Genomic DNA, 22,970 nt, shown 5'->3' on the forward strand with positions numbered 1-22,970 from the left:
GAACAGATATGTACTGGACCTCCTCACAGCAATGGAAGGAGGAGTTTGCGCAAAGATAGGACAATCATGCTGCACATTCATTCCTGCTAACGATGCTGACAATGGTACACTGACAGAGGCAGTATCACAACTGGCCTAGATGCACTCCCAAATGATGAATGAAAGTAAAGGAGTGAAGAAGGCATGACAGCTGGTTTTCGATACTATGGTCATGGATGCCATCGTGGCTGTCGGACGGACTGAAGATTATAGTGGGGTGTACTATTTTGGTTGGAGCTGCACTGATCATAATAAGATTTTGGAAGGCCCGAAAGGCACGCACCACAGACGAAATGATCGAAATGGTTGGTATGCACCCCTTAATGCCAGCAGATGACGGCCAACACACAGGCACAATAATAAAAGAGAGAGAGAGACTGCGCAGCCAGATCATCACCAACCACCTGGACCCGCCGTCTGTGAAAGTAGAAAACCCAAGAAACCCAAGGAGCTACGTAGGGAAATGGGTTTACTGCACACCTGGAGGCACATGTGCATACATGTACTGGTCATTTGAAGACCATGTCAACCACTATGGACATTTGGGAGGAGTAACTAAAATATGGAGAGTGAGAGGAGATAAGGAAAAGGATATGTTTGTGGTCGACAAGTCGACCAGAGGGGGGACTGAAGTGGGAAAATGGAACACAAGACTCCCACCAATCCCCTCACGCCCCTGGCCTAGAGGATCACGGCCCAGGCACCGGCCACGAGAGGAGTTTGCCCATCTACCAGACGATCAAGTACCCTGGTACAAGAACATACGGATGTGCCCACCAGCCTGTCCTGCCCATGCCAACACCTGCGGCATGGATGAACTCGACTGAACAATGCAGCAGTAAATGAACACATCGTTAGAGATGCCATGACGGCTTAGCCACAGGTTAGCATACCTATGCGAACATACACACTGGACACACCCACACCAATCCACACGAAGAACATATTCAGTGCTACGACATAGATGACGGACACACTCACTGACGCGCACCTTTATTATTTTTCACATAGGCTTTTCAAAAATGCTGAAACGCAAGACGCATAATGAACTCATCTATAACGCTTGCTTGCGCTTCTCCTAAATCCTTTCATTGCAATGTGAAATATAACGAAGACACAACACTGGGGATAAAACAATATGGTACCATAACCTAAAGCGCGGTGTATCATACATCTCCACCTATGCACCAGGCCCAAGTAGGCCGCAAGCAACAGCTTCCATGAACGTTGAATTAGCAAGAGTACAGTTGCTGACCCTGCAGAATGAGCCCGGCGATGACTGACAGTCAAGGGCGCAATGTTGCAATCTCGTACGCCGTGAGCCGATGCCAAGGTCACACCTGCAATTAAAACCAGGCAGATGGTGGAAAAATACAATATTAATTGTGCAGAATTCTGCCTCAACCACGGTCTCACCTCACGTGATCAAGCCAAATCTGACAGGGTGCCAGGCCCAAGAGAAGGGAGGCACCGAAACCCCTGTTTCAAGACACCAGCAGATACAATGAAATGATCCAATGGACATCTGCAGCGGTGGGAGTAGTCGGCCTTCAGGCATACCAATAAATCTTCACGTTGTCTGCACATAATCATAGTGAAACATTGTTGCAAATGACAGGTGCACTGCGAGCTGGGAACAACGATGGTCCCAGACTGGGGGGCTCGTGCGTGGACCAATCAGAACACGAGGTTCTTATCACTGACGCCATTAACATTGACCAATCCCCAGGGATCCTCATGTAACAATTTACGTGTATCAATTTGAAGGGACAACCCAATTATACCACCTGACTAACCCTTAGCCACTAACAATGCTCTCTTACGTATGCTATACTAACCCTACCACTCGAGGAGCCAATCCAGAGTGGCGATAGGTTTTTTGCTAACTTTCCCAGGTGACGCAAGTAGCGCGTCATACTGAGGTAAAAAGGGCCTGCGAGCCCCACGAATTTGAAGTGTGTGTCAGGACGGACGCGTACGCTCCTTGACCTATCCCTGCCGTTTTGTCTAATAAACAGCAGAATCACCTTCCTTCTTGCGTGTGTCTCATACTCAATTTTTGGGATATACGGGAAGAGTTGGGGCCTCCCTGCCCGGAGGTCCGCGGACGGCCCAGCCGACCCCGGCAGAATTTCCCCCCGACAAGTGAGAAGTGCTTGAGAGCTGTGATGGGGCTGATGGTGTGCTGAGAGATTCATCGCCCACACTACTCCTCTATCAGCCCAGGCTGCACCTCATCGAAATGGCATGAACATGGCAAATCTACTTACCCCTTAAACCCTTTGCTTTTTATGTTCGGGTTGTTGCTCTGACCTATGGCACCCTATCTTTGAGCCAGGCCAGATGTGGCAGATGCAGCCAAGTTTTGCAACACCCCCATAGACTGCCACTCAATTTTCCGGCAGGGCTGCACCGGAGAAATGCAGCTCAGACCAGTATTTGTAAGTACCGACCCTCATTTAGCACATTTCTATGTGTTCAGTTTAATTGGAAAGAGCCCATTCCCACCAACCACACTAGGAACATTGCCTCCCTTTCTTTAACCCCAGCTCACCCTGCAGATTCTGACTATAATGACTTTATAACCCCACTTTCTGTCTGTGTTTGATGTTTTGGGCCCATAAACGTTGTTAAGTACATTTCCCTTCATTACTATTTGCTGGGTATTTTCGAGATGTGTGCTGCTTGGGAATTATTGGCCTGATTTGCTTGGGGTAGGATTTGTTCGAAAGTGGAGATTCATTCCATCGTTGACCAGCAATCACCACTGTAACATCAGGGAATATATTTTTTGGTGGGGGACCCTCAAGCCAAACAGGCTCCCACACCCACCAAAAAAGAGTTAGGGCACAATGTTTTGCCGTCTTTGGGGGCACATGGGTGCTGTTTTGGACACATTTGCCGCCACTAGGACCGCCGGCGGGCTTAGGGATGGTCAACCCAAATGGGAGACAGGCACCCATGGCCAGGTGAATTACCCCTGAGCATCCTAGAGCTCTGGCTTTGCTGCGCTAGAGCTTTTCCCTCCTGGTTGGGGACCCTTCCAGGGATCCCTGGTACCACCGCTGGACTTGGGGACAGTCGACCCACATGGGAGACAGGCGCCAATGGCCTGGGACATCATCCCCGACTGTCGTGGAGCTCTGCTGCCGAGGCTCCTTGGGACTGCAGCTGGACTGGGAGACTGATGCCCATGACCAGAGACATCACTCCTGACCGTCCTAAAACTCTGGCCATGGCAGTTACAGTTTTTCCCTCCTGGGAGAGATGGGTACCCTGCCGGGTCATCCGATGACCACCACTGAGCTGGGGGCGGTCGACACACATGCAAGACAGATGTCCAAGGCTGGGGGAAGCACCCCTGGCCGCCCTGGAGCTCTGGCCTTGCCGCCTTACAGCTATTTCCTCCGGAGAAGGACAAGGACCCCGCCAGCGCTCCCTGGGACCGACACTGGTCTTGCGGTTGATCGACCCACACAGGAGACAGGTACTCAAGGCTGGGCACAGCACCCTCAGCCGTCCTGGTGCTCTGGCCATGCTGCAATACAGATGTTCACTCTGGAGAGGGACAGTGATCCCGCAAGGGCTCCCTGGGACCACTGCTGGGCTGGGGGATGGTCAACCCACATGGGTGACAGCCACCCAAGGCCAGGTGCAGCACTCTTGGCAATCCTGGACCATTGGCTGGGCTCAGTTACAGCTTTTCCCTCCAGTGAGGGATGAGCACCCTGCTGGGGATTGCAGAGACCACCGCTGGACTTGGGGGTGATTGACTAACATGGGAGACAGGCACCCATGGGCATGGACATCACCCCTGACCATCCTTTTCCCACCAAGTCAGAATGGGGACCCTGCCAGGGTTCCCAGGTATTTCCACTGGACCTGGGGACAATCATTCCACATGGGATACAGGCGCCCATGGCCGGGAACATTACCCTGATTGTCCTGGAGCTCTGGCTGCGCAGCATTAGAGCTTTTCCCTCCAGTGAGGTATGGGGCCTTGCCAGGGCATGGTGGGAACACTGCTGGGCTTGGGGACGATCGACCTACATGGGAGACAGGTGCCCATCATCCGCAACTATTGTGTATCTCTTGCTGAACTGCGTTATAGCTTTTCCCTTTGGGAAAAGATGGGGACCCTGCCAGGTCTCCCTGGGACTGCCACTGGGCTTGGGGATGGGCGACCCACATGGGGGACAGGTGCCAATGGGCAGGAACATCACCCCTGACTGCCCTGGAGCTCTGGCCATGCCGAGTTGCAGCATTTCTCTCCTGGGAGGGACAGGGACCCTGCTGGGTCATCCGATAACCACTGCTGAGCTGGGGCAGCAGTGCGAGGCAGATGCCTAAGGCCAGGGGAAGCACCCCTAGGTATTGAAACTTCCCAAAAAGGTCTCCTGTAACGGGTTCTTCAGAAGCAGCACCAGCATAACAAAGACAGCATTACCTTAGGGGGCTGATCAATGGAGTTCTTTTGAAGCCAGGGGGTGGGGTTAGTGTAACCAGAGAGGAACAGTTGTCCTGGAGAAGGGTCCTAACACCTTTACCTCTGGTACAGTTCTCTTACTATTCCTGTTCCATCCATTTACTGCACAGGTTATCTGGGTTTCATATCATCTGGTAAAGGACACTTGTTGCAACAACAGGCATATGGCCCCCTTACAGCAGGTTTGTTTTGGATCAATTTCCTGTGGTATGTAGCATTTCAAAGGAGAGGGGAACCCCTACATTCTGGTTCCATGTAATAATGTCCCAGCAAAAATGTCTCTGGACAAAAATGTTGCATGCAGGACACACCAAACTCCCAAATTATTTTTCTTTATTTGTACAAGTGAGCAGGGTACATCCCTGCACCCCATCCCATACATTATTTCACCATATATAATGTAGCCAATGGCTTTTAATGGCAACATTATGCATGGGGACATTATGCATGGGGGCATTGTCACCTGATACCTCCATTCTTTGATTAATTTCTGGACACTCAGAAGATCAAGAAGAATTAATCTTGGGTGCTGTTTTGGGTTATCATCTACCCCAAAGTCCTCTGCTAGGGTAGTGAAGGCAGCAGGAATCCAATGTGGAAGAGAGTCCTTTCCACTAGCCATCCCCACGCAAGAGTGGGGTTTACTGATTTTGGACAAAGACCCCAAAATAACTGCACCAGGCCCTGAAACCTGGACCCTTTGGTTCCAGGCAGGTGCCTGGGATAGGGATTGAATTAGTGGAAGTACCCAAAGTATACTGGTGGTCCCAAATTGGTTGTGCCAGCGACACAGAAGTACAAGAGCATCTAGAAACCTCTTTTACCAACTTGAGATATCCAAAAGCTATTTTGATTGTGCTTAATGCCCTTTGAGTCACCCCACCATCTTTGGCGCTGCTTTGGCACTCCCCAAACTTTGAGCGGTTGCCTGCTTTTTCAAGCCTTCTTGACACTGTCTAGCACCAGTGATGAGCATCTGCACCTCCACTTCAGTGTTGGCTCATCACTGTGGAAGCATTCGACCTACCAAATCCCAGGCATTGAATCAACTCAGCAGAACCTTTCTTGTCCCAGTGGACGACATCTCAACTGGCCGCTGACTGCTGACTTAAATTTGTTGGGACTCATCAACTTTCATTGCCTTGAGCACTGTCTCATCCACACGAAACACTGTCTTGACATTGACTTGATGCTAATTTACCACTGGCTCAACGTAACTCCTCCCTTCTCAACACTGGCTCGACCACAGAAAGGACATCCAGAATCCTGTCTTGATGCTGCTGAGCATCCAAGTAACATAAATAATGTACTGTGAAGAGTCCCTGTATCCTAGTCCACTTTTGGGACCACAGTGAATTTTATAAGCCCTTTTCTGTCTTTTTTTTTTTTTTACAAAGCATCTTATAAAATATCAACATTTTGTCATTGAAGTCCCTGAACACCCTGCTCATCTACCCAGAATGCTATTCTACATCACTTCCCATTGTCTGTGTATCTTTTCAGTTTACATGCCTGTGAAAGCCAGGCTTCTAAGCTCAGTGTTGGAGGGGATGTGGCAAAACTGGGACACTGGGACACATGTGGTGGCAATGTGCAACAATCCAGATTTTTTGGGTAGTAGATTATAGGCATTTAGAATCTGAACACAAAAAGTCAATTTTATTTTCCAACTGATTTTGTTTGGCCTTTAAAATACTGAAATATGAGATTTTGATCACCCCACCTCCAGGGAAGGCAATCCCACACCTATCCCCACCCTCTACCACTGGATTTATTGAAAATCACGGGGGGTTACCCCTGAATCCTCTTTTCATCCACCCCCAACCTCTTCCCAGCCTGACACATTCCTCCTTCTCGCATATTCTCGTAAACACATATTTACCCTGTCACTTCCTCTCTTCCCTACCACAAACAGGCCTCTCCTCTCCCGCATAGATAGGCCTGCAAAAACACACATCCACACTCACAAAGAAACACACGGACACACACATGTAGGGGTGGACCTTTAATCACCTTAACCCAAAACAGGTCCACCACTTAAGAAGTGAGAACATGGTAGTATATAAAGCAGGTTTATTGTACAAGAGCTCAGGGGTGTGGTTAGATGATGTTACAGGACAAAAAGAAAACCAAGTCTCAACAACACAACATCAGTTGGCAGATAAATATACATTTTGCAACAATTTAAAACACTTCCAGATGTGTTTATTTACACCCATCCCCAAAATATGATTGAACAAAACCTCTTCAAAGAAATCACATCTTTCCACAATTCTTCCACTTTCATTGGTCTGGCATATCTTCATTATTATCTTCAGATAATATTCAAAGCACGCCTCTTCTTGGGAATTGCTTTAGTAGGTCCTTACGTCAGTACATGGTTAAACATTGGTACTGAAAACATAATTCATTGCTAGCAATAACTGGCCTAAGAGGTTTAACTTTAAGTTTGATTGCACATGGTCCTGTTGACATATTTTGGCGAATAGTGAGAGGTCTGCTTAAACAATATTTTATTTGAACTATAGTTAGCCATCTCCATTCCACAGACTCCTGATGCCTCATTCAATTCATGTGGCCACATATAACCTCTGATGACCTGAAAAATACTTAACCCCCGGACCCCTGCCTCGGGCCTTATCTTTAGTACCACTAAACAAATGACTAATCAGCTCTAAAGATTTTAATAGAAAGGGCTAGATAACATCTGTTCCCTTGCAAGGAGTGTGAACCTTGTCCTGTTTGAACAACCTTATTACTAGGTAACTAATTCTCTTTCCCCGTCACGAATTTCCCTGCTCTTTTAGAATGTCTGAGTAACAACTAACCATGGAAAAAAGTAACCCATTGTATGGACTTGTGCTTGTGTTGCATTTGCAGTTTTAATATTATATCTTTCTACATGATTCATTTGGATTTGCAATACAATCCCATTTGTGCTGTCATCATACTTTGATCAATATGGTGTGCACAACATGAATGCCTCGTAATAAAGGGGACCCTCCTTGACCACCCTGACTTTCCCCCCTTACGTTAATACTTTAACTAACAAATCATAATCATCCTCTTGGGGAACATCTCTACAACCATCTCTCACCCTAGTCTCAATATGAGCATACTCCACTGCTGAATCAACCCAACTCGTCCACCCATAATTCCCACATTCTACCTTCTTCTCCACAAAAGAATGCCAATTTGGTGGAGGAAACAAAATAGCTTCAGTTTGAGTACTCATATGGGATGAAGCAGTCGTGGCCCTAGCCTTGGACAGTGTTACGATCATCAAGGAGGCACCTGTTGGTACCTGGGCAGAGCAACAACAGAGAATGATTTGGCAGGAACAAAAAAGTAAAAGTAAAAAGAAAAACAAAGTCTTCACACAAAGGCTCAACTAGGGAGGAAGAATCTATCCATGAGTCGTTGGTGATCCCAGCCCTATTTTCCATGATCACTTTCAGATTATGTGGATCAGCAATAGTTCTTGTCAGTGTGCCATTCTCTGTGTCATTGGAAGGCACAAATGTACAGCAGGTACTCAAGGTTTTCAGCATACTCTGCCATCCATTGCTGTCAAGAGGTTGAGTATGTACCGGTGTTTACAATGTTATGAGCCACAGTGCCCATAATTCTTCCTCAGTGGCACTAAATGTTGACTCAGAAGTGCTCACAAAGAGCATGAATTCAAACCTCGTCACTTGGAGCCATTTGACATTTACCATTGTTTGGACTCCAGGTGACAGGACAGAGGTAAAAAAAGGGTCTAAACAGCCAATATCAATCAGGAATGTCTGCTAGGCCTGTAATGATGCTGCGAAGAGGTAGTTGGACCTTTTCCTTCTTAATAATTTTCCAGAATTTTCACCATTAAACATATTCTCAAATGTGTCCTTATACAGTGATGAAGGGGACACAAGGGGCACAGGAGATGAAGGGGGCACAGATGTATTTTCAGGCATTGGATGGGCCACAATCAAGTGCTCTTCAGGGATTACATGGATGGGCAAATGAAGGGTAGAAAGACTGGACCCACCTCACAGGCTGGAGGCAACCGCCTGTGTGCATGCTGTCCAAAGAACCAAAAGTTGTCGAGAAGGGCAGTTGTACCTCAAACCAAATCTGCAATGCATAGAGCATTGCTGCAGTTCTCATTTGTGTCAATGGGCACTATGCCATCACCCATAAAACATAGGCAAAAATGGGTAAGTGTCTGTATTTTAAAAGGTTTTTCTGGTTCTTTGTGCCACGTCAGGTACTGCACATGATTTCTCCATACTAGGTTTTGTCATTTCATTGTCAGGCATTTCAATGCCTGCAATTTAAACATGTTTGACAGTTCATCATGTTTTTTTTTGTGCCCCCCAACCCACCCCTCCTGCATCTATTTTTACCTATAGCCAACACCCCCAACCAAATATCTGCCCTTTCCGACCCCCCAAAATTCGATGAACTGTCAAACAAATTTAAACTCCATGCTTTGAAATGCCTGACGATGAAAGAACGTCGTACCCTCCATACTATTCCAGACTCTTTGTTTATTTGTGCCAACCTTTCTTCCAGAGAATCCCATTCCTCCAGCTCTACAACTCTTCACCCATTGCTCCCAACGACTTTTAGAAAAAAGATCTCCTTCCAAGATCATGATCGTATAACTTTTATTCAAAATCTTGTCATTTGCCAAACACATACAGAAAAAAGGAACAGTTCCATGCTTAATACAAGTAAGAAGCTCAATGCTAATGGTATATCCTTGTGGACGTCATCTGGGTCTAACATATTTCCAAAGAATGATAAAAGAGAGTGACCAAATGCATTTTTACATATATACACTGTTGACGACGAAACCTACAGTGATGACATTAGATTTCAACATCTAGGATCAAATTCATTATATGGTTTCATCCATATTCGTTAATAAAAGTTTCAAGTTAGTTCCCAACATCTACAGCTTAAAGTGCTTTGGCTGTTTTCCGCCAACCTAATAAATATGTCATCTGTATAGAAAAATTGAGATCTAGGTTTAGCAATACTCAATTCGTTATTCATCTAGCATCATCATTACATGTGGAACTCAATGAGATGCATTTTAATCTATATTACAGTGGCTATGATTTCATAATTGGGAATCAGTAGAAGAAATGGATGCTATTTGTAGGGGTCTGGGTTTAGGTTCTAGCAGCTCTGGCTTTTAATGCTTTGGATGTTGTTTGCCAGGCCAGGTGAATGTAACTTGTTCCAGAAAATATTACAATTATTTCATCACAACACCTGAATAGCGCAATGGCTTCACTTCTACGGCGTATTGCATGTGTGTTACAAATTGTCTTCATGTATTTATTCCTAGTCCCACGGTAGGTCGAGCAAAAGAACAGGAAGTTGATTATGGATTCCCTTGCCAGTCCACATACCAGGCATATGTCGTCTCTAGCTCTGTCCCACAGTCTGGTGCGGCATTCTAGGTTTAATTGACTAAACATAAATTGTATATATAGCGAACGGGTATGCAGGGGGCTGACTGAATCTAAGTACCTTTCAAAACCCAACACAAACTTGCTGGCCAGCTAGGTAGCACCTATAGACACCCTGCTGCATGCATTAATCAGTTCAATCTCAACACCCTCCTGTGAGATTTACTTTGCTTTTTCAACATCACTCGGTGTAATACACGTGGGGTTTTTCCATAGTTCCTCCAGGTTCAATTCCAGTAAGCGTTTTTTTACGTGTTGGACCCAGGGCAGTGATCTATCTCCTTCCGTCCCCAGCATTTATTTCAGTGCTTCACAAAACATAATACGTTCTAGGGTAATCCACAATCTACACCAATAAGCTACAGGCCTGAAGGAGGCTTCACTGTAACGCTCACCTGATTCTCGCAGAGGCGCCGGTCTTGACTGGGCGACTACCGTATCTTCAAAGGTGATGTGTAGCACCCGGTTGGCTCTTTGGGCTGGACCTCTGTGCACTGTATGCCTGACGTGTAGAGTAAGATGTCTGCAGATAGAAAATAAGGGGTTAATGAACTGGGGTTATTGGGGTGTCCCTATCTCTTTCCTCTTCTCCTCTCCTGTAGACCCCCAAAGGTTAACGCTCTCACCTTAGGTAAGTGAATGCCGAGCTCTCCATCTGCCTCGGGGCAGGGTGCTGTAACCAGTTTCTTCACTGGATAGGTAGCGCAGGCCTCTTGACTTCAGAGGACTGCTGTCCGTCGTTTACTGCACGAACGGTAAGTTTCAAGTCATTCAAATGTCTGTAAAGTCTTTAGTAATGATGTCTCTTGTTTTGCAGGGTTCCGGCGATGGCGGATGACGGGCTGAAGTGAGTTGAAGATGGAGCCCGTGTGATGAATAGAAGCGCCTGGAAGCACGTAAGTAAGCGCTTATTGCCTGCTTCAGGATGCGCTCTAACTGTCTTTTTATTTTGCAGGTACGAGTTCGGAGCGGCTGCAGGGTGCCGGAATACCCACTGGATTAGATGTGGAAAGGAGTAATGGCACGTGAGTATTAAAGTTCCCCAATGTCTTAAACGCACCTTGTTTTGTCTTTCAGATGCGGGATGCAGCGCCGAAGGCCTCCGGAGCGTACGAAGAGTTGGTAAGCTTTTGTCTTTCAGATGCCGGAATGCAGTGTGAAGACCTCCGGAGCGCACAAAGAGTAGGTAAGCCTTTGCCTTTCAGATGCCGGAATGCTAACCTGTTCTTCCTTGTCTTTATAGGTGTTGCTGAAGACTGGATTCAGGATGGTAAGCCTTTGCCTTTCAGATGCCGGAATGCTAACCTGTTCTTTCTTGTCTTTATAGGTGTTGCTGAAGACTGGATTCAGGATGGTAAGCCTTTTTCCTTAGGCCCAGGACCGGATGCAGAAGACACGATGAGCGTTCTGCTGCAGAGGTTGCAGAATAACGCAAAGCAAGATTCATCCACCGGGTGTGGTTTAAATAGCCTCCTGTAGTGCTTCGGTGTCTCCTTCCACAGCCACGCCTAGGTAAGAAAAGAGTTCCTGCTTTCCAGAAGAGTTCCAGTGTTCTGAATCTAGGGAGTGGCTCCAGCCCCACCCAACAGGAAAAGTAGTTCCAAACAGAAGGGGATCAGAGGCTCAACTGGCAGGCAAGTAAGCAGCATGGTCTGCTGCAGGTAAGTCCACCCAAGCATTATGAGCCTGGCGCTTCCAGCGCTGGGACTGGGCATATTTATGAGCCTAGTGCCACTGGCGCCAGGACTGGGTCCAAAAGGTCCCAATTGGGACTGGTTGGCACTCGGAACCTGGGTTATGGATCTGCTTCCAAGGGAGTTGGGAAAACCCTGACCTTTTGGAAGCAGAGATCATGACAGTACCCCCCCTCAAGGCCCCTCCCAAACCGGGCTTCTCCGGGGGTTTTGGCTTGTCAGGAAATGTTCGGTGAAATCTTTTGATTAGGCGAGGAGCGTGGACATATTCAGCAGGTTCCCAGGATCTCTCTTGGGTGCCGTAGCCTTTCCAGTCAATTAGGTAGAATAGTTTAGATTTGGAGATCTTGGAGTCCAGAATGCTTTTGACTTCAAACTCGAGTTCTCCATCAACTAGGATAGGTTTTGGAGATTTGGTTAGTCGGGTTTGAGGTTGCACGGGTTTTAATAGAGAGACGTGGAAGACCGGATGTATCTTCATGTGCGGGGGAAAGTCCAACTTGACCTCTACTGGGTTTACTATGGTAGTGATGGAATAGGGACCAAGGTATCTTGGGTTGAATGTGCGTGGCCCTTTTAGAGATAGATATTTGGTGGATAACCAGACTTGATCCCCTACTTGATAGTGAGGGGCTTCCTTCCGATGTTGATCTGCTCCTTTCTTGTATTGTTCTTTAGCCCTTTGAAGGTGAGAAACAGCTTCCTTAAAGGCTTGGGTGATTGTAGAATGCAGGAAGTCTACTGCTGGTGTTTCAAGATCTTGGAGGGGATCCAACTCCGAGGTTCGAGGGTGACTGCCGTACAAAAGAAAAAACGGGGTTTTCCCAGTTCCCGAATGGACAGAGTTATTGTAGGCATATTCGGCTATCCAAAGGATATCTTTCCAAGTTTTTTCAGTTTGTTGCAGCATGCAGCGTAAATACTGTTCCAGAGTTTGATTGGTCCTCTCGGTTTGTCCGTCGGTCTGAGGGTGGTGACTGGTCGATAGTCTCACATCAATTTGAACCGACCGACAGCAACTTCGCCAAAAATGAGAAATAAATTGACTACCTCGATCCGAAATTAGAACCGAAGGAAAACCGTGCAGTCGGACGATGTTTTCGAGAAATTCTCGGGCCAGAGTTGCTGCTGTTGGCAAGCCTTTGAGCGGAATGAAATGCGCCATTTTGGAGAATAAGTCCACGATTACTAGAATCGTATTGTATCCGGAGCATGGAGGTAGATCGGTGATGAAGTCCATAGAAAGCGTATGCCAAGGGCGAGGTGGGATGTCAATAGGGCGTAAGAGGCCTGCTGGTCTTTCCTTTTGACTCTTGTTTTGGGCGCATACTCCACAGGACATTATAAAGTCTCTGATATCTTTCTTCCAAGGCGGCCACCAGAAGTAGCGCTTGATCTTTTCTGAGGTCTTGGCCATACCGGGATGACCTTCCATTAAAGAGTCGTGATAACAAGAGATTACTTTTTTCTGTAAATCTGTGCTGGGTAGGTATAACCGTTCTTGGAAATACAATAAGTTGTCCTTTACTGCAAAGTCCTTTCCCTGCAGATGCCAATTCTGTATGTCTGCTGGAGTTACAAGTTGCCTGGCTTTATCCTTAACTTCCTCTATGGATTCGGTGGCGATTACACCCAGAATTCTTTGTTCGGGAATGATTTTTACAGGTTTAGGGTTGATCAAGTGTTCTTCCACTCCCATCCGAGAAAGGGCATCAGCTTTACCGTTCTTTGTACCAGGTCGATAGGTAATTATGAAGTCAAACTCGGCAAAGAATAATGCCCAACAGAGTTGTCTAGAGGATTGGGCTTTTGCGGTTTTCAAATATTGCAGGTTTCGGTGATCCGTAATCACAGTAACGGTGTGTCGGGCCCCCAGCAGATAATGCCGCCAAGCCTTAAAGGCAGACTTGATAGCCAGAAGTTCCTTGTCAGTAATCGTGTAATTGATTTCAGGAGGCGAGAATTTGCGGGACCAAAATGCCACGGGATGCAACTGATTGGTTACAGGGTCCTTTTGTGATAGAACTGCCCCCATGGCAAGGCTTGAAGCATCAGTTTCCACGATGTAGGGGAGTTCGGGGCGAGGGTGTTTTAAGATTGGTGCAGAGATAAATTTAGTCTTCAAATCCTGGAAAGCTTGTTCCGCCTCGGTAGACCATTCAAAACGTTTGTTTTTCTTTAACAAGGCAGTGATGGGCTGGACTATTCGAGAGAATTCGGGGATAAACCTGCGGTAAAAGTTAGCGAAGCCTAACATGCTTTGCACACCTTTTACGGAGGATGGTGATGGCCATTTGAGAACTGCATCGACCTTCTTTGAATCCATACGCACTCCGCCAGGTGATAATATGAATCCCAAGAATTCAACTTCAGTCACGTTGAAAACACATTTTTCCAACTTAGCGAAAAGTTTGTGTTGACGCAATCTTTCGAGGACCATTTTCACGTGTTTCCGATGTTCAGATTCCGATGAAGAATAAACGAGGATGTCGTCAATGTAAACAACAACACATACATCTATGAGCTCTCTGAGGACATCGTTCATAAAATATTGAAAGGCGGCCGGGGCATTGCAAAGTCCGAAGGGCATGACCTGATATTCAAATAGCCCATACTTGGTGCGGAAGGCCGTTTTCCATTCATCGCCCTCTTTTACTCGTACCAAGTGGTAAGCTCCTCTAAGATCCAGCTTTGTATATATGCATGCTTTTCTGACTTGGTCCAGGAGTTCAGGGATCAAAGGTAACGGATATCTATTCTTAACGGTGATCTGGTTCAGGGAGCGATAATCGATACAAGTTCTAAGGTCTCCTTCCTTTTTTGGAACGAAGAACAAAGCTGAAGAAGCAGGGGACTTGGAAGGACGAATAAACCCATTTGCCAGGTATTGATCCAGGTATTGTCGAAGGTGAAGGTTCTCAGGCTCGGTGAGGGCATAAATTCTACTACAAGGAGGAGTAGATCCAGGTATCAGGTCTATCTGGCAGTCATAAGACCTATGAGGAGGTAGAGAGTTAGCCTGATCCTTCCGGAAAACATCTTGGTATTCTAGGTATTCGGGAGGTAACTGGGGAGTCTCTAAAGAAATTGCGGCCAGTGCAACACCAGGTGGAGGGTGACAAGTAGAGACACATTCTGGAAACTGGACCGTTCTTGCTCGCCAATCGATCAGAGGATTGTGTTTCTCTAACCAAGGTATTCCTAGAATAATCAGAAACTGAGGGGCCTTGATCACATCGAACACGATCTTCTCATGGTGTCCATCTTGACTTACTAGCGTCACCTCTTGAGTGGTATGCGTTACTGGCCCGGAGGCTATCTCCGTACCATCCACCGTAGTAATGACGTCCTTTACAGCCTTGGGACAAAGAGTTAGATTCATCCTCAAAACCATTTCATGATCCACATAATTGCCGATGGCACCGCTGTCGACGTAAGCTTCAATTGCATGTAATCGATCCGGATTATCAGGGCTAATGAGGACCATCGGTATCACGAAATGCGAGGTCACGGAACTGGTTTTCACACTCGGCAAGAGGACCTCTATTCTTGTCGGGCGAGGTCATTTCCCTGCTCAGAGTTTGTAACTTTGGTAACTGCAGCTCCTACTGCCTTCTTGGCAGGTTTCACCGGACAGTCTCGAAGAAAGTGTCCTGAGTTTCCGCAATATAGGCATAATTGCAACTGTTTCCTCCTTTCCCGCTCCCTTTGTGTTAGAGGACCTTTCAGACCCCCTATTTGCATGGGTTCCCCGGAGTCTACTCCTTTGGAAGGAGTTGGCGGTTTGGAAAATACTCGAGCATCAAACTTGGAACGATCGGCCGTACTGTTCTGCAGCCTGTGATCTATTTGAACGACCAAGTCTATATAATCCGAACAGTCTTGTGGGGGATTCACTACTTGGGCTAAAACGTCTTTGAGCTCTCCACGTAGACCTCTATAAAACAGCGTAATCCTTTTGTCCTCAGGCCATTGAGTTTCCACTATTAGTCTATTGAAAGATGCAATATAAGCCAAAAGGTCTTGATTACCCTGTCGCAACGAAAGAAGCTCATTGTCCAAGGCCTGCCCCTGTGAATGTCTTGCGAACAGTTTTTCCATACTAAGCTGAAAGGCTTGAAAATCATGGAGAACCGGATCATCTTGATTAACTAGAGGGATCGACCAGTCTGCCGCATTGCCACTAAGGTACGAAAGTACAAAAGCTACTTTTGCTTGATCAGTTGGAAAGGCTGCTGGCCGGCATAAGAAGTGCAACCGGCACTGATTAATAAATACTGCAAACCTCTTTGGGTCACCAGAAAATCGTTCGGGCGGAGCCAGAGGTACATTCCCAGGTATGTTGATCTGCACTGGATTCATAGAGGAGGTTGAAGGAAGATTTGCCCCTGATGCGGGTAACGGGGTCTGTCCGGCTTGTGACTGTAGCACTTGTCTAGCAAGATTGTCTGTTCTCTCCTTGGAAATAATTAGTTCCCTTCTTAGAGCATTCGTTTCCTGACGAGCTGCATGCACTTCTGCCCTTAGTTCCCCAAGTAACCGGGCTAGGGGGTCAGTATCCGAGGTTTCCATAGCGCCTGGGCGAGAGTTTTGCGGTAGGCTTTGCGTTCTGTAACGCTCACCTGATTCTCGCAGAGGCGCCGGTCTTGACTGGGCGACTACCGTATCTTCAAAGGTGATGTGTAGCACCCGGTTGGCTCTTTGGGCTGGACCTCTGTGCACTGTATGCCTGACGTGTAGAGTAAGATGTCTGCAGATAGAAAATAAGGGGTTAATGAACTGGGGTTATTGGGGTGTCCCTATCTCTTTCCTCTTCTCCTCTCCTGTAGACCCCCAAAGGTTAACGCTCTCACCTTAGGTAAGTGAATGCCGAGCTCTCCATCTGCCTCGGGGCAGGGTGCTGTAACCAGTTTCTTCACTGGATAGGTAGCGCAGGCCTCTTGACTTCAGAGGACTGCTGTCCGTCGTTTACTGCACGAACGGTAAGTTTTGAGTCATTCAAATGTCTGTAAAGTCTTTAGTAATGATGTCTCTTGTTTTGCAGGGTTCCGGCGATGGCGGATGACGGGCTGAAGTGAGTTGAAGATGGAGCCCGTGTGATGAATAGAAGCGCCTGGAAGCACGTAAGTAAGCGCTTGTTGCCTGCTTCACGATGCGCTCTAACTGTCTTTTTATTTTGCGGTACGCAGGTACGAGTTCGGAGCGGCTGCAGGGTGCCGGAATACCCACTGGATTAGATGTGGAAAGGAGTAATGGCACGTGAGTATTAAAGTTCCCCAATGTCTTAAACGCACCTTGTTTTGTCTTTCAGATGCGGGATGCAGCGCCGAAGGCCTCCGGAGCGTGCGAAGAGTTGGTAAGCTTTTGTCTTTCAGATGCCGGAATGCAGTGTGAAGACCTCCGGAGCGCACAAAGAGTAGGTAAGCCTTTGCCTTTCAGATGCCGGAATGCTAACCTGTTCTTCCTTGTCTTTATAGGTGTTGCTGAAGACTGGATTCAGGATGGTAAGCCTTTGCCTTTCAGATACCGGAATGCTAACCTGTTCTTTCTTGTCTTTATAGGTGTTGCTGAAGACTGGATTCAGGATGGTAAGCCTTTTTCCTTAGGCCCAGGACCGGATGCAGAAGACACGATGAGCGTTCTGCTGCAGAGGTTGCAGAATAACGCAAAGCAAGATTCATCCACCGGGTGTGGTTTAAATAGCCTCCTGTAGTGCTTCGGTGTCTCCTTCCACAGCCACGCCTAGGTAAGAAAAGAGTTCCTGCTTTCCAGAAGAGTTCCAGTGTTCTGAATCTAGGGAGTGGCTCCAGCCCCACCCAACAGGAAAAGTAGTTCCAAACAGAAGGGGATCAGAGGCTCAACTGGCAGGCAAGTAAGCAGCATGGTCTGCTGCAGGTAAGTCCACCCAAGCATTATGAGCCTGGCGCTTCCAGCGCTGGGACTGGGCATATTTATGAGCCTGTTGCCACTGGCGCCAGGACTGGGTCCAAAAGGTCCCAATTGGGACTGGTTGGCACTCGGAACCTGGGTTATGGATCTGCTTCCAAGGGAGTTGGGAAAACCCTGACCTTTTGGAAGCAGAGATCATGACATTCACTAAAGTTTGTTTTAAGACCCAGTTCTATATAAATCGGATTACCCGGACATGCTGTTGGCAACCCAAGAAATCGTTTGAGGAGGCGTCTTTCCACCAGACCCAGCTTGCAGGCGTTTGTGTATCTCCATATATCTGCCCCATAGAAGGCAGCTGATTTGGCATGGGCTCTGTACATAGTAAGGGCTGGGAAAATTGCACCTCGTCCGTGGGCCAGAAAAGAAAATCCATATTGTCCCGCCACATTTTTGTAGTGTTGCGCTGGATTTGAATAACATGAGGTCCAGTTGCATTGATCGTAGAATCTAACCCCCAAGTAATCATAAGATAGGGCTTGTTCAAAAGCAATTTCATTGATGTTTAGTTTTACTTTTGTCTGCTTTTTGAACTTTGGTTGGAAAACTAAGTTTTTTTTTTCCTGTGTTAATTTCAAAATGGAGCTCTGCACATTTCTCAACAAATGCTTCAAGAGTAGTTGCGCGTCCCCTTGTGGATGTCGATAAAATTAATGCATCATCTGCAAATAAAAGTATACAGATTAATTCTTTGCAGAGTTTTTCTTGGTCCTGGCACTTTGATTTAACTTATTGAAATACTTCATCAATATACAGTAGAAACAACAGGGGGGTAAGGACGCATCCCTGCCTCACCCCTCTTGTCACTTCAAATTATTCTGTTAGTTCTCACCCCAATCCCATCACACTCAGGCTCTATTTTTGGAATACAGTTGAACTATGATTCTCAGCAGATTAACTGGTATTCCTCTTTTTACCTGAATGGACCAAAGCATCCCTGCAACACACAGTCGAAGGTGGTCCTTACCTCAATGAATACCGAAAACAGGTTCATTTTTCTCAGGACAGTATTTTTTTGTGTGACCAGTTGAAGGCAGAATGCTTAGCCCAAAGTGCTTGTTTTGGGCCTAAACCCAGACCGCAGATGGTCAATCAGCCCTTCCTGTACCACCCATGCCTGCAGTTGTTCGTAAATGATTCAGGTAAATACTTTGCCACACCGTCGAGTAATGAGATTGGCCTGAAATTCCCAGGATCCTCTCTTCCTCCCTTTCTATAGATAGGGATTATGGTAGCATTTTGCCAAGATTAGGGTATCCTATTGAATCTAAGCGCTGCATTATATAACTGTCAGATGTAAATTCACATTTTCAAAGATAGAACAATATAGTCAATGTGCATGCTGCTATTGGTCCCATGATCTGTGAGTGTTGCCGGGTGATCTTTTATGAAGTGCCTATTACAGCCCCTTAGCTCCAAATAGACAGGCTGCACAGCCAAGAGCCTGCAAATGGGTCCTACTCTGAAAGTTAGGGTCCAATGGGGGAATGTCCCACACCTCATTTATATCATCCCATAGCCCCTTCATGTCAGACAGGGTCTCAACTTGCTGGTTCATATCTCCAACAAGTATAGATTGTGGGCCCAGACCCCCTGATATTTCATTCATTTGTCCAAGATAACTTGCTAATTCAATTGTGTGATTAGTCCCCTTACTTGTAACATGATTATAGATAATAAAAAAGGATATATATTTGGTGCCCAGAGTCATACGCACCAAATTCTGAACATAGGGAGAATCTGTTTTGATGGCAGAGGTGTGCCAATCAAGACAGGTACTTATAAGTGTTGCTAGCCCACCAAATGGTCTCCCTCTAGAACCCTTAGTTGCCGGCACCTGGAGTATCATGTACCCTTCAAATGTAATCAACCCCATTTCCCATGTTTCCCGGAAACATACTATATCATATCCCCGAATTAAGCTACACCAATAAGGGTATACCAGATGCTTTCTAAGGTTCGCAGAGATCATTTTAAATTCTCTCTCCCTTGGCCGTAACTTCAATTTGGGGACAGGGTTTTCTCAGCCTTATCCTTCCAGATCGTTTTCATCCCATCTGCTACTTGACTCAAGATTGATGGTACTCTGTGAGTACACCTAATAATTGTGTGCTCTACCCCTCAGCCATTGACTAGTCCTCATCACTTGGTATGATTGATGATGTAATTGACTGACCTAAAAATTTCCCTTGAACCCTACACAAAGCAAAGTGCACTAGACATAGACCATCTGCTACCTCTAACTCATTTGGGATAAACGACCTAGGAACGCCAGCATCATCGGGGAGGGTGAGAGATCAGAAGTAGCAATATCCTATGGATCTCTCTCTCCCCACCTTCCTCATATGGCTGTACCAGATTTTGTCAGCTGCAAAACCATGTGAAGTAATTATGGGTTTTAACTTATCATTATCAAAAAAATCATTGTCAACATTTTGTTTTCCATTTGTGCTGTTTGTTATCTTTAGAGATGATTCCTCAAGGACCAATAAAACCACAACAAAGATTATTTAAACTCCAGATATCCATCCATACCCCCTTTCCACTGAAATGAATGGTGAATCCTTAGTGCATACTTACATTTGATGCCTGCCCTGCTCCCGTGCAGGTGAGGGCTGTCTTTATGATGTTGGTTGTGAGTGTCTCCTGTTGGAGGACTTTCCTCACCAATGTCCTTGCTTTTGCCTGTGCCATGAGCGAGGCAGTCACAGGATCATGGTTTACCTTCAAATGTTCTATTATTTTGTGTTTTTCTGTGTGTCAGCCACCAGGGGGCATTGTGCGCACCGCCTTTCACTTCCCTCCCATGTGCTGCGGGAGCTCCAGTGTCGACTCTTGTGGCGGGATCGTTGTTGGCAAGTTGTAGCCACCTTATAGGGGGCTGCCTTCCCCCTCTTTGTTGTGCGTGCTTTGCAACCTCTGCGTTATGCTGCTGGGCTGGCAACGTGGGCTGCCAGGTTAGCAGCGTGGCCTGTCCCTGCACATTACGCTTGATTGAGTTGCCGGTATCTCGTGTTCATAGCAATGTGTTGCTGCTGTCACTGGATGTGCTGGAGCGGGAGCCACCGCTGGCGGGGTCCAGTTTACCGTCCTCATCGCCAATGTGATGCAGCGCGGCCTGGCACACTGCTTGTTAGCGCGGACCGCGGGGGTGAACAGACCACACACACATTCCAGATTAGTGTCTACTGGGGAATCCCGTTTTCACAGGCTCCCCGACCTTTTATTTGATTCACTGCGTGATGACGTCGCCGCCATCACGCCCTCCTGTGCTTTCCTCTACAGCACATCTGCGCACAGCAGGCGCACTGTGCAGGACCACACAGCAGTGCCAAATAGCAACGCTGATTTTTGCCTTGTCTCACAAGACAAGTTTTGTTGCTGTTCGCCTGACTCTTTTTGACACAACATCCCAAAAATGTATGCTTGCAAAACAAAACCTATATGCACTTCAAATTTAGCATCCTCCCTACAGCACATGTACAGGATCTCTCAAATGCTGCTAAAAGCCGGTGAAGCCGGGATCGTTTTAATCTAAAGCGGTACCCGTTGGCCATCTGTCGACTACTGTTCTGTATGAACATACGTTTTCAAGGCCTATGATCCTTTATCACAGCCGCTTCTGCTTAGAGCATAGTGTGCTGTTAACCTCAGTGCCAAAGCAGCAGAACTCCAGTTCGCTTATAGCTGGAAAAGAACATTTGGCAGAGAGGTGTCTCTGGCTAAATCGACCCACATGATTGGCCCACTGCCCAGATGCTGAAAAACAGCCTCATTTTGAAATTAACTTTATCAGGCCCGTAATGCGTTTTGAAAGCGGGTTTGGTCAAACACAGGAAGTGATGTTATAAGGGAGAGCAGCACTTAGTTGTGAAGCCCCTCTTTCAGGGACCGTTTTCCTTGAAGAGCAGAATATCTAAAAGCAGCGAATTGCCCTTTAATACAAACCAGATTTCTTACATTATATGTGATTTCCGAGAATGGTTTCCAGTCGAAAAAAAAATATTTAAAAATCATAATATATCAGAAACGGTGTTGAGCTGCAGGCAGGACTTGGAAGGGAAGAATGCGAGACTGAAGTCTAAATGTCAGCAAATTGCACTTGTTGAACTGGAGGCTTGCAAATATCCCCTTGCTGCTGCTCTGCTGCCACCACCAATTTATGTCCGCCCTGCAAATGTTTACTGGTCCTTTGCCTGCTGCGAGGCTGCACGTTGAATCACAGCCTCGGGGGCAGGTTTCAGTACACAAAAAGCAACAGTGTCTTCATTTAAAGATCTGTTGCAGGGACCTGAAGGAATAATATTCTTCCTGACGACATTGAGGGAGACCCACGGTTACAGCCAGCACTTCCTGTCGCCATTAATGGAGACACAAGGCTCGCATCCACCACTTCCGGTGTCCCTGGTGGCAGCTACTTGTCTCACAAACGCGGCTCTGAACCTTAAATGCTGACAGTTTCCGATACATAAGTCTGAGTACAGTAGCATCTGCCCCTCTGATTATATCCAGAACTTTTTTCGACTGGCATAAAATAAAGTTGGAAAACAGGTTAAGTGCTGCATTTGTTTGTTGTTGAAAGGGTGCCCATGGCTGTGTACCATGGAATAAGGTAAGATCACATGGTCTCTGTTTGGGAGGTGTCGCCGATAGCAACACGTACTAATAACAATAGTCATATTAACATTAGGTCCTGGGTAGCCCGTGATTGCAGATTCCTCCAATTTCAATGCATTGTAGTTATAGCTCCTACTATCCATTTTCATGGGGTTCATTTATCAGCTTTGGAAGGCTGAAGGGCTGAGGAGGCCTGCTGGAATTCGAACATATGTAGTGCAGGCTGGTCCCGGGTCAGATACAAGTGCTTATCCAATGATCTGTTCAACTGGGCAATACATGGATGGATTGCATATCACTGACTGCATGGAACACTCAGCTTGGCAACAATTATTTTTTGTACATGCCTTCCCTTGGGGTTTAGCGACCTTGAACATTTGTTAATTTCATATGGTGATCAAAATGATCACAGAAAAGCAAATATGAGGAAGACACATTAGAAAAGCCTATAGATGAGTCTATTTCCTCCGTGTCTGATTAGATATTGATTGGAACAAATTAAATGTATTATTTGAGCTTAAATATTGCATAAGTGTCCATCTATAAATCAAAACGCTGATGCTCTCTTTTTACAAACCACAAAAGAAGCAATTTCAGAAGGACCATTAGCTGACTGACTGAATAATATGTTCTCTCTGGTGTTTTGTCCACGTGAGCGCTCTGAGGCCTTCAGGTGATTTTGCGCAATTTGAAAACCAATAAAGATAGATATATAGGCCC

This window comes from Ambystoma mexicanum, chromosome 3q, assembly GCF_040938575.1.
Source record: "Ambystoma mexicanum isolate Mex_15411 chromosome 3q, UKY_AmexF1_1, whole genome shotgun sequence".
Lineage (NCBI taxonomy): Eukaryota > Metazoa > Chordata > Amphibia > Caudata > Ambystomatidae > Ambystoma > Ambystoma mexicanum.